The 11,410-nt window shown below is 33.5% G+C and overlaps 1 protein-coding gene across 2 annotated transcripts in view; it reads left to right on the top strand.

Annotated features, from left to right (window-relative positions):
* The first annotated feature begins 11,068 nt into the window (after positions 1-11,068).
* The window catches only part of DTNA (dystrobrevin alpha), a 342,095-nt gene continuing 341,753 nt past the window's right edge, over positions 11,069-11,410 (top strand). For both annotated transcript variants that reach the window (XM_025038598.1, XM_025038599.1), the window contains exon 1: positions 11,069-11,288. The gene's annotated coding sequence lies outside the window, so the exon portion shown is untranslated. The remainder of the gene's footprint in view (positions 11,289-11,410) is intronic.

The raw sequence follows: 11,410 nt of genomic DNA, 5'->3' as shown, positions 1-11,410 counted from the left end.
GTTTCAGTTAACATAGTAATGTGCATGCAAGGACTGCCACATTGCAAAACAACCATCTGAAGGCAATGTATGGTGAAAAAAACACAAAACAAAAACAGGTGGATATCGAAGGAAGTCAATACTTGCAAAATGGAATAACAGAGTAGATTTAACCTTTTTTACAGCTCTTAGCCCAAAAGAATGCTTCAGGAGTCACCATGCACAGAATGTATAAAATTCCTACAGAAAATATAGAGACTTTCTGATCCAAAGCAGCAGAGGACAGGCTTCAAGGAAACCACAGCTTCTGGAAAGTGAGGGAATAATTACCAAAAGGAGGGAGACAGAAAAAAAGACACTTAGTTCTGTAAACAAACTGTGCTCACCTACCTAGCAGAACCCTAAATCATACATGTGTGAAGCAGATCACAGAGGTCAGCTAAGGATGAAAGAATTGAACTAAGATTTGATCTGCTGCAACAGAGATTGAGTTTGCAGTTCGAGTCCTACTAAAACAAATGAAGAAAAAATTAACACTCTAAGGTAGAATTTAAAAGAAAATATGTTCACAGACTTACATTCACAGTGTCTAAATAAACTCCAATTACTACCTAAAATACAGAGAACAAGAATAGTGCTGACTCATTCTCAAGAGAAAAGACATGGACATCAACCCCAAAATGACCCAAGCATTAGGATTAGCAGACAAGAATTTTTAAGCAGCTAGTCTAACTATGCTTATCAACATAAGAAAAATAGTCTCAAAATGAATAACAGGTAGGGAATCAGGAAAAAAGTAAAAAATGTCAAAAAGAACTGAAAATAAATTCTAGAACTTAAAAAATATAATATATTAAATAAAAACTCACAAGATAGGCTTAGCAGCAGAATGGATAATACAGAAGAATGAGAAAATAAACTTGAAGGTATGTGAATATGAATTATTCAATTTGAAGCATAAGTTGAAAAAGTGACAGTCTCAGGATCCTATGGGATAATGTCAAAAGGTTTAATATACATGTAATTAAAGTTAAGAAGGAGAAGAGTAAGAGAATGAGGTAGAAATAATATTTGAATACATAATACTATTTCCAAGTTTTGGTAAAATATATATATTTACAGTTTCCACATTCTCAGAAAACCAAAAGCAGGAAAGATATAAAGAAAAACACTCATCAGTACATCACAGTCAAACTGATGAAAACCAAAGATTCAGAGAAAATTGTGAAAGCAACCAGAAACTCAGAGGTAAGAAATATGTGTCGTCAATTTTAAGCCACTAAATTTGGGGGTAATTTGCTATGCAGGAATAGATAATTAACATGACTATTATAGTTGGAGGTATCAACACCCCTCTCTCAATAATTGATAGAATGAATAGATAGGAAATCAGGATATAGAAGATTCTAAAAATATTAACCAATCTACCCTATAAAATGTTTCAGTCAATAACAGAAGAAAATAAATTATTTTCACATGAACACAGATTATTTATTAGGATAGATCATATTCTGAACTATAAAATAAACCTCAATAAATTTAACAGGATTAAATCATTCAAAGTATGTTTTCTGTTCACGATGGAATTAAATGAGAAATCAACCACAGAAAAATGTCTGAAAACACCGCCTCATATACAGAGATTAAAATCAGACTTCTGAATAAAATGGATCAAAAAAGACATCACTGGGAAAATTAGAAAAAAATTTTCACTGGATATAAATGAAAAACAGTATATCAAAATATGCGAGATGCAGCTAAAGCAGTGCTTGGAAAATTATAACATTAAACTTTAATATTAGGAAAGAAGAAACATCTCAAATCACTAATCAATAATCTAAGTTTGCACTATAAAAAACTTGAATGAGTAAATCAATCATCGAATAAGCAAAAAGAAGGAATAAAGAGTGAAATCAATTAAAAAAAAAAGAACCCCAAAAGAGACAATAAACCAAAGGCTGATTTTTTTGAATAGATAAAGAATATTGATAATCTCTATAAGAGTTATCATCAAGTATTTACCAAAGAGCAATAAAAATATAGATTCAAAAAAATAAAAACAATCAGGCATATTTACTCAAGGGATGAAAATATAGATCTTCAAAAATGCTCGTACATAAATATTCATAGCAGCTTTATTTGTAAATGTCAAATACTGTAAACAACCCAACGTCTATCAACAGGGGAATGGATAAACAAATTGGGATATATTTATGCAGTGGACTAGAACTCAGCAAAGAAAAGAAACCAATTATTGATAAACACAATGACATTGGTTGTTATGAATCTCATAGACATAAAACTGAGCTAAAAGAGACACGAAAGCATATATACTATATAATTCCATTTACAGGTTGTCCCCCCTTATGTGTGGGGGATATGCTCCAAGGCTCCCAGTGGATGCCTTGAGGGATGCTACTGAACCCTCTATGTGCTATGTTTTTTCCTATACGTACAAGTGATAAAGTTTAATTGATAAATTAAGCACAATAAGAGATTAGCAGTAATAACTAATAATAAAATAGAACAATTAGAACAATATACCATAATATAAGTTATGTTAATGTGGTCTCTCTCAAATTGTCTTATTGTATTATACTCACCCTTCTTGTGATGATGTGAGATGATAAAATTCCTTGTCAAGAACTTTCACTTTTTCACTCAAAGGAAGCACTTTTACAGCTTCTCTTTGGCATATCAATTGCCAGCATCACTACTCTTGCACTTTGGTGCCATGATTAGATAAAATAAGAGTTACTTGAACACAAGCACTGCAGTATGACAACAGCAGATCTGATAACCTAAATGGCTACCAAGCGACTGGGCAGGGAGTGTAAACAACATGGATACGCTGGACGAAGGGATGACTCAAGTCCCGAGCAGGACTGAGCAGGACATCGCGAGATCTCATCACACTACTCGGAACAGAGCGCAATTTAAAACTTATTAATTGTTTGTTTCTGGAATTTTTTATTTAATATTTTCAGACCCGGTTTACATGAGTAACTAAAACTTCAGAAAGTGGAACCACGAATTACAGAGTTACTACTGTATACGAAGTTCTAGAACAGACAAATCAAAACTATAGTGGTAGATAGCAAAACAATTATTATCTCCAGGTGGAGGAGGTAGGCAAGGATTTACTAGAAAGGGGCACAAAGGAGTTTTCTTGGTGCCCTGTGTCTTGATTGGTATGAGTAGATTACAAGGGTGTATACATTTATCTAAATCATCAGATTGTTAGCCTATGATGAGAAAGAGAGAGAGGGAGAAGAAGAAGGAGATAAGGCAGGACACAGAGAGATTATGAAAGAAAGAACAAAAAATTTTAAGAAAAAAGAAAAGAAAACAGAACCGGGTAGGATCTTGGGGTAATCTGGACCAGGTATAAAGGTGTAAAGGAGTTACAAAACAAAACTGACTTGGAAAACTCAGAAGTAAATGCCAAGAAGGAGTAGTCTCTAAAGAATGGACAAGAGACTCCAGGAATGAACAATCTTTAAGTTATTTACTCTACTTCTCTAATGCATGTAATTGTGTGTGTGTGTGTGTGTGTGTGTGTGTGTGTGTGTGTGTGTGTAATGTCTATTTTATAAATAACCACAGTGGCTATAAGTGTGTATGTGTGCAATAAGAGCCAAGTTAAAATTTGTAAGGCCCCTAAACACAGACAATATTATAGTACTCTGTTCTACCTATCCCCATTATATAATTCTAAATTAAAAGGATGCAACTGTAGACTGAAATATCTATGGATGAATATATATAATATCTAGGACATGCTTCAAAAATAGTATGGGTAGAGACATGAATGAGTCACTGGATGTGTTTGGTCATGATTTAATAATTGTTACAGCTGGATAATGGGTACTATTATGTATGTTTGAAAGAAAGTCAAAGAAAACTGTAGTAACCATAAAATAAGTGTGTTAAGTAAGGCCAGCAAAGTTTTTATTTACTTGTCATGAATAACTACTTAGAAGCTTTAAAAAATATCTTTTAACTATTTTAGTGTCCCTGTTACTAATGTTAAAAGCCTATACAGAACATACCTACTGGGTAATTCCATTCTGGTTAGACTGAGGATTGTTACTGCCTTATCTCAGAAAGGTTTCACAAGTTAAAGGAGCCTCTGGGGCAGTGCAAATAACAACTAAGAGAAGGAGCCAAATCCTGTGTCACTGCTTGGTAGGAAGCATCCCAGCAAATAAGAGAAAGGACCAGAAATATTTTCATGTCAGATGAGGCAGAAGTACCAGCAGAACAGGTCCTACTGTAGTTTTTCTATTAAGGACACGGAGAAAATTATAATTGAGATTTTGGAAATAAAAACGAAGGTAATAAATTTGAATTTCCGAAAGACTTTTGATTGTAGATTGCAGTTCTCTGATATGACTGACCTATTATAAAACAAATGTGTTTAATAGTCATTAGGCATTCTATACATATTCTCAGAGTTGAAATATTTGTTCATTGAACAAATATAAGCCATTCTGTAATACGATGAGCAAATAATTGGAAAAAATAAACCAGCTTAAATTTTTAGATTATCAAAAATTTACGACACAGAAAAAATACTAAAGAAAGAAAATCCTTTATACCTAAATACATCCACATTTATTTTTTAAAGTTTCTTAAAGTAAAAATTAAAGTTATATTACTTCAAATGAATGATACGATAGTAATCTTATCTGGTTAAGGTAGAAACTTAAGAGATCATAGATAGTAATTACTCCTGGCAACTAAACAACAAATTGATTTGGGTTTAATTCTTATTTATTCATTTATAGACATAGAAGGAAGATTCCTGTTATCAAACTTTAAGTCATTATTATAAAAATATTAATAATGTCCTAACAATATATATCTAACAATATATATCTAAAGATTAACAATAAGTAGAAAGAGAACACATTACTTTCATTTTGGGGGTAATGTCATGTCAAAACAGTAACCTATTTTTGGTTAATCAACAAAGCAATCAGCAAGTATTTACTGAATAACTACAAGATGCTATGAAATGTACAAGAGATATGTAGGATAAGGAGTTCACAATCCTGGTGAAGGAGTGGACAATCCTGATGTCTAATATACATAAAAATGATTAGATAAAAACAGAACACATTATGTGAATAGGTTTTAAGACAGTGTTTCCATGAGTAAGTCATATGAGTGTAAGGAGGGTTAGATAACACTGGGCTGGGGATTGTACTTAGAATGATGGTAAGAAAAGGACAGAAAGGATTTGAAACAGAATACTTTATGCTTGTCGTATAATTCTTAAAATATTCACTCCTATAAAATAAGCAAGTTATTTCTACTATCTTTGAGATTAAAAAACAGATCTAAAATAGCCACTATTTCTTTTAATGTAAACTATAAAATATATTTTAAATGCTGAGAGTCTCTTCTTCTAAACATTTAAGACAGATATAGATGAGTGGAGTTACAATTATTTTTCTTTGTCAAATTGAAGAAATATCATTACAAAGAGAAATACACTGCACTCTTAATCACAAGATTTAAGTGAATACCTTTACATGTATATAATTCTGTCATCCAAAAAATTTTTTTGGTTTGTTTGATTTAAACATACAAAGAAAAAGTTGTATGTATCCCAATAGCAAAAGCAAGCCACACATGGTATTTAGTTCATTTTGTTCATATAAAACATACAAAAGCATGTTCTGTCAAAGGTGTTTTCAAGTTTAAAAGAATTGTTTCTATATGCTGCATAGGGCCAGAAGTAAAATTTTAATTTTCATCACCATCATCCTTATTTTATGCCTACAAGTATTTTCCAAGCACCTCCTATATGAGGTAAACATGCTTAACTCTCTAGGGAGGAAAAAAAAAAAAAGAAAGGATGTTTTCATCATGGCCTCTGTCCTTGAAAATCATAAAATGCTTTTTGAGATATGTGTAAATTAAAAAAAAAAATGACAATTTCAAAATCAAGAAATTTTCACGTATGTGTAGTGAGAAGCACAGACAATATTAACCATTGATTAAGAACTGGGTACAAAATAAGCTTTGGGGTTATGATAAAACATTGAAAAATGCCAAGTATTCCTGTTCCTTTCAGTCTAGCTGACTGGCATAAAAAAAGGAAAAAGGAAGAGCAATACGTAAATAAAAAAGCATTGAAACCATGAAGAATGCTCAAGCTGATAACGGTGATGAAGGTCAGGGATAAAAAGGAAAAAAAAAAAGACAAACAGGAGAATGACACATGATATTTGTGGCACAAATAAAAGATAAGCATCTTAATTAACAAAGAAAATTTCTGTATTAGTAAATATATAATCACCTCATAGAAATACACTTTGAACTATCTCAAAATATATTCTCTATAAGGTAAAATACCATTATTTCCAGTGATAAAGTTTAATTATAGATCTACCCACATATTGGTCATACAGTTTTAAAGATTACAATTTGATTAGTTTCCTCTTCCCACTCCCATTTTTTTTTCATTTAGTTTTCATAAAATGCAATGCTTTGCAACATCAAATAATTATATGATTTTTTTTGTAGGGATTAACTTTTAAATCAAAACATGCACTTGTTAACATGCTTCCTGACGATATAAAGATTTGGGCTATATCTATATAATATGTAAAAAATCATTTCACTGGGAAATAAGCTAGGTAAACTAATTTCACATAAACAAAATTGTTTTGACAAAGCTTTTCACTTTGTAGGAGGTTTCTTTGGTATTATTAAAAACATTAGGCTTTATTTAGAACCGTCAAGGAAAAATTTGACATTTTTCTGAACTAATATGGACAGCTATTCAAATAACTTATCTTATTTGATTTAACTTATTTGAATTATCATTTCAAATGAAGTTCAATAAATAGCATTTTTTGTCCTTAATTATTTGGATTGATCATCAGCATTGATCAAATTTTATTTGTTATGATGTTTACTATTTATTCGATATTATGTTTGGTTCCATGTATCAAGGTATTCTGTATTCTTGGGCAAAACAAAAACAAAACATTCAGTTTTAAAATAATTAAAAATAGAGTTAAAAACAATTCTAGCAGCAAAGTTAGTAGATTATAAGCACCCTCTGATAAACTGTACTCTCTACCTGGCTTTTCTTCACTGTCCCCATTGTGACAGTACACTTAAGTTTCATCTGAAACATTTGTGTTTTATTTATGGTCCACTGAGAAAATAAATTCTCCCAGGAGTAAAGGGCACACTAGTGTGATGCCATTGAGAGATGTGAACCACCATAATATGTATTTAATGAATTACCATTACAGGGAGGAATCACAGCTACTTAAAATGCAGATTTGCCAACACTAACATGAGAAAACAAAATATACTTGACCGCTTATACTCATTCTTAGTCTATATTCTCCCCTTCAGTCCGAGGAGAACATGGAGAGGGTAAACAATATTTCTCCTGAGGATCTTAGACAGAAAGATCAACCAAGGAGACACTGTGGTACCATAATATATACTGCCAGAGCAGCTGAATTACTGGGCCCTGCCCTGTGTGCAGGAGGCTTCAGTCTCGCTAACGGGGCAGGGAGCACCTCTGTTAAGCAATTATTCCTTAACAGCTGACAGGACCATGCCTCAATGTAGAATTTCTCAGGCAATTAAATATTAACTTTAACTTTATAAATATACATTTCGAAGTGATGTATAAAGAGACTAAATGACCAGCCTTGGTGTGTATTAACGCAAGTACACACTTTCGTCCCCTCAGGTTTCATGAATGCTTAGGACACAATTTATCCATCTCAGTGGAGATCAGAAGACTGTTCTGTCTGAGGTTGATGCGCTCCAAAATGGGGGTATCTTGAAAAGTCAGAGAAGAGCAAATGGTTCTTCCTGTCCACTTTGGCCTCAAAACTTGATAGCTCTCACACCAAAAAAAAAATCTAACCAGGAATCCTCCAAGTCACAGCTCATCATTTTTAGTTTTGTATTGGACTGCTAATAAACCTTTCGTTCTTGAAAACTAATCAGTTTCTTAGGGAAGCAGAATATATGTATATATTGTGTTTTCAAGTCCCCATATCATCCTTCCTTGGAACAATAGTTTACGCCAAGGGGGTATATAAGCGTTTCTCATTGATAAAATAGTGATGTCTTCACTTCTCCAACTCTTTTAAACCCATTTCCTTTTCTACTCTTGTCATTCAAATCTTTCAAAGACTCTGAAATGTTTAATTCCTCATGCCCCAAAACTATTAGCAGCTTATAGATAATAATAATCACTCTTATTTGACCTATAACACATATACACTCTATATATCACTATGTTTATGACACATACACACACATGGTTTCACTATCACATAGTGAATATTCTGATTTTATTTATAGCAAGTCTCATTAACTATGAACTATTTTAAAATTTGATAAATTATAAGAGCGAAATAGTAAACATTGGTAATTTATTTTCCTTGGTAAAGATGGCCTGAATTAGCATGAAGCACAAATATGTGTACATAGCCATATTAAAAATAGTTTTCCCTACTTGAAGGTATTCTGACACAAACTGCTAGTAACTGTTGAGCCACTGAAGTTATAATGCATTTCCGAAATGTTATAATCATCAAACCTAAATACACCTCTAATTAAAATAAATCCTGCCATGAGTGTGCAGATCAAAAGGAAAGTGCTCTTAATATATTGTTGTTCAATTTGGGCCTCCACCTCTTCTGCAAAAATCTCCCAGAAATACTGCAAAGCCATTAGTGTCTGCTACATGCTAAAGCTTCTAGTTTAACACCAGTAGTCTGTGTAAAATCCTAGATTATAAATCACTGTTGTGACCTATGCCCAGGAATCCAGCTAGTCATATTGTTTATGACAATTGGAGGAAGGGATACTGAGCAACATCTTTAAGGTTGACTGAACAAAAAATATAAATAATATTTCCAAAACAATGAGTGAAAATTTTCAGCATGTCTCTATTCGACATATAGAAAAACAGAGAGAATTATCATTTCAAATGAAGTTCACAAAGGTGCCTACCTCTAATTATTATCAGGCTCCATAAAGGCTGCAGGAAAAGCACTTTGAACAATCTGAAGTACTTTTAAAAAATATATGATGTTATTATTGCTATTTTTTGCTTTAAATACTGCAAGCCTAACCCTTCTTTTCCAGTTTTAATATTTCTGTGCCTTTGTTTTCCCAGTCATATCCCTGAATTTCGGTGTTAATTTCTTCTTAAAATGTTTATGTACCACAGCTATATAATCCTATTGTCATTTTTATTATTACATTATATTGATAAGTCAGTCTATTTCTTTCTTCTATTGAATCCTATACTTGGATTTTACAAATGAGATCATTCAGCATAGTCTCTGCAGGACTGACACCTGGTGTCTTTGCCATTAAATTTCTGTAAGCTTATCAAAAAATGATTTTTGATAGCAGTAAGAAACCAAGAAACTCTATAATTTCCTAAAGTTGTTTTCCATATGGCAAAATGTGGAAATTTTTAGCTTTCACTTGAAAGTTCATCCTCTTTTTCTGCTCCTTTTGTTTTTTCTCTTCTCCTCTCCCTCATCTTGTAATCCTCAATTCTCTTTTATTCTTCTCTTTCCCCCACCTCTTTTCACGACTTACCCTTCTATCTTCTCTTTGACACATTCTCTCCTTGCACCATTTCTTTTCTTTGTATTATTAGAAGGCTGCTGAATTTTCTTATATATGTAACCTAAACAAAAGGTGCTCTTTGTGAGAACTTTTACAATCATAAAAAAAAAAAAAATCCCCATGTAGTGTTTATGTGAGTAGGATGTATATGTAGGTGCAGGGCAAAGTTAACTTATTACCTTGGCCATTGAGATGCTCTGGGGGGTCAAAGATAGACTGAAATATGGGGCAGAAAGACAAATGAAATAATTTTAATGCGAAACAGAAATTAAATAGGTAAAAAGAAAAGGAGTGTATCTTACACTTTCTTTGCGACAATTCATAGCATCAAAAATAAAGAGTTTCACCTGGACTTTCCAGTATATATATCTTGTCTCAACAACGAGATGTAAACTAATAGAGGCAAGGTTCCAAATATTAAACTTCTCTATATCTTTTAAGACATAGCACAGCTCTTTATTTATACATCGGGCACTTTAAGGGGGTTTGAGTGAAATATATAAATCATTATGAAATTGGTGAGCAACCCCAAAAGATTGACTAAAATTGCTTGATATTATTGCAATCTAAGAAGTTAAGCAATGCATATGAATATGAATACACACACAGATACATTGACATACAACACATACACATACACCTCAAAAAGAAAAAATTATATGAAAACATGAAACCAGAGATATATACAAATACACAAGAGAAAATTATATAAAAATATATACATGTAGAAAAATTAATTCATTAATTTGCAATCTTAGTAGGTAACTTAAAAATAATCATGAATATCTTCATTAGTTTCCAAAACCTAAGTTTCCAGAAATGCATTATAGTGAATAAGCAACTGTGAGTAGCTGTACAATTAATATTGATAGTGAGACATTGACTTATGTGTACTTGGGTAGGTCATGTTATCTGACCTATGCTTCTGTGTCTCTGAAGTGACTACTTATTTGCCTTCTCATCCGCCTCCTCTGCAAAGATGCTCTGCAAATAAATGAGGTAATGTTTGCAGCTTGGGAAAGAAACCTATTTCATACTCTCAGATATTATTACTATTCCATGTTCAAGCTTGGTATATTATTGATTCTGTTTTAAATTTAAATTGTACTGTTCAAGTCCTTGGGTTCTGACCAAAATATGGGTCAACATAAGAGGATGATTATTTTTTATTTTAATTCTGAGGCTCTGTTCGGATCCCTTGCACGTGTGAGGTAAAACTGAGGAAAATAAACAAAGCACATAAATCAAGCTTTGAAAGAAAAATATCAGGAAGAATTTTTTTTTTTTCAATGAAGAGCGTGAACACTGTATTTCCCTGGAGGAATATTTCGGTCCAGGAAGAATAGTGCATGCAGTGTGAGTGTGTATGTGCGTGTGTGTGCGTGTGTGTGTGTGAGTGTGTGCTGGGCGTGCGCGCCCGCGGAGAGGGGCGGGGGAGGCGGATGAGGAGGATGAGATCATAGTTTCAGGATCCTCAGGAAACCCTGGTACTGGCAGCAGCCAGCCTCTGCTGTGCCCACATGACCCACAACTCTGGCAGCGGACCCGGCACTTCTAACATTATTAAATAATAAGAAAGCAGCTCCTACTCCATGCCCGAACCTCCCTACAGACCAATGGACACCTTCTAAGAGTTTGGCGAGTCGGTGACTGAGGCGCCCGTCCATTCCAAGGTGTGTGCAAGGCGTTTTCCTCTTGACATCTCCGGAGTGGGGGAGGGCACGGGGATGGAGGGGGTCGGGGTGACCAGCGAGAAGTGGGTGCCGGACCCGGCCGCTGCGCGCTGCCCCGGCCG

This window comes from Pteropus alecto, unplaced genomic scaffold (genome assembly GCF_000325575.1).
Source record: "Pteropus alecto unplaced genomic scaffold, ASM32557v1 scaffold146, whole genome shotgun sequence".
NCBI lineage: Eukaryota > Metazoa > Chordata > Mammalia > Chiroptera > Pteropodidae > Pteropus > Pteropus alecto.
Note: the sequence above shows the minus strand (reverse complement) of the source record. Positions and strands in the feature narration are given on the sequence as shown.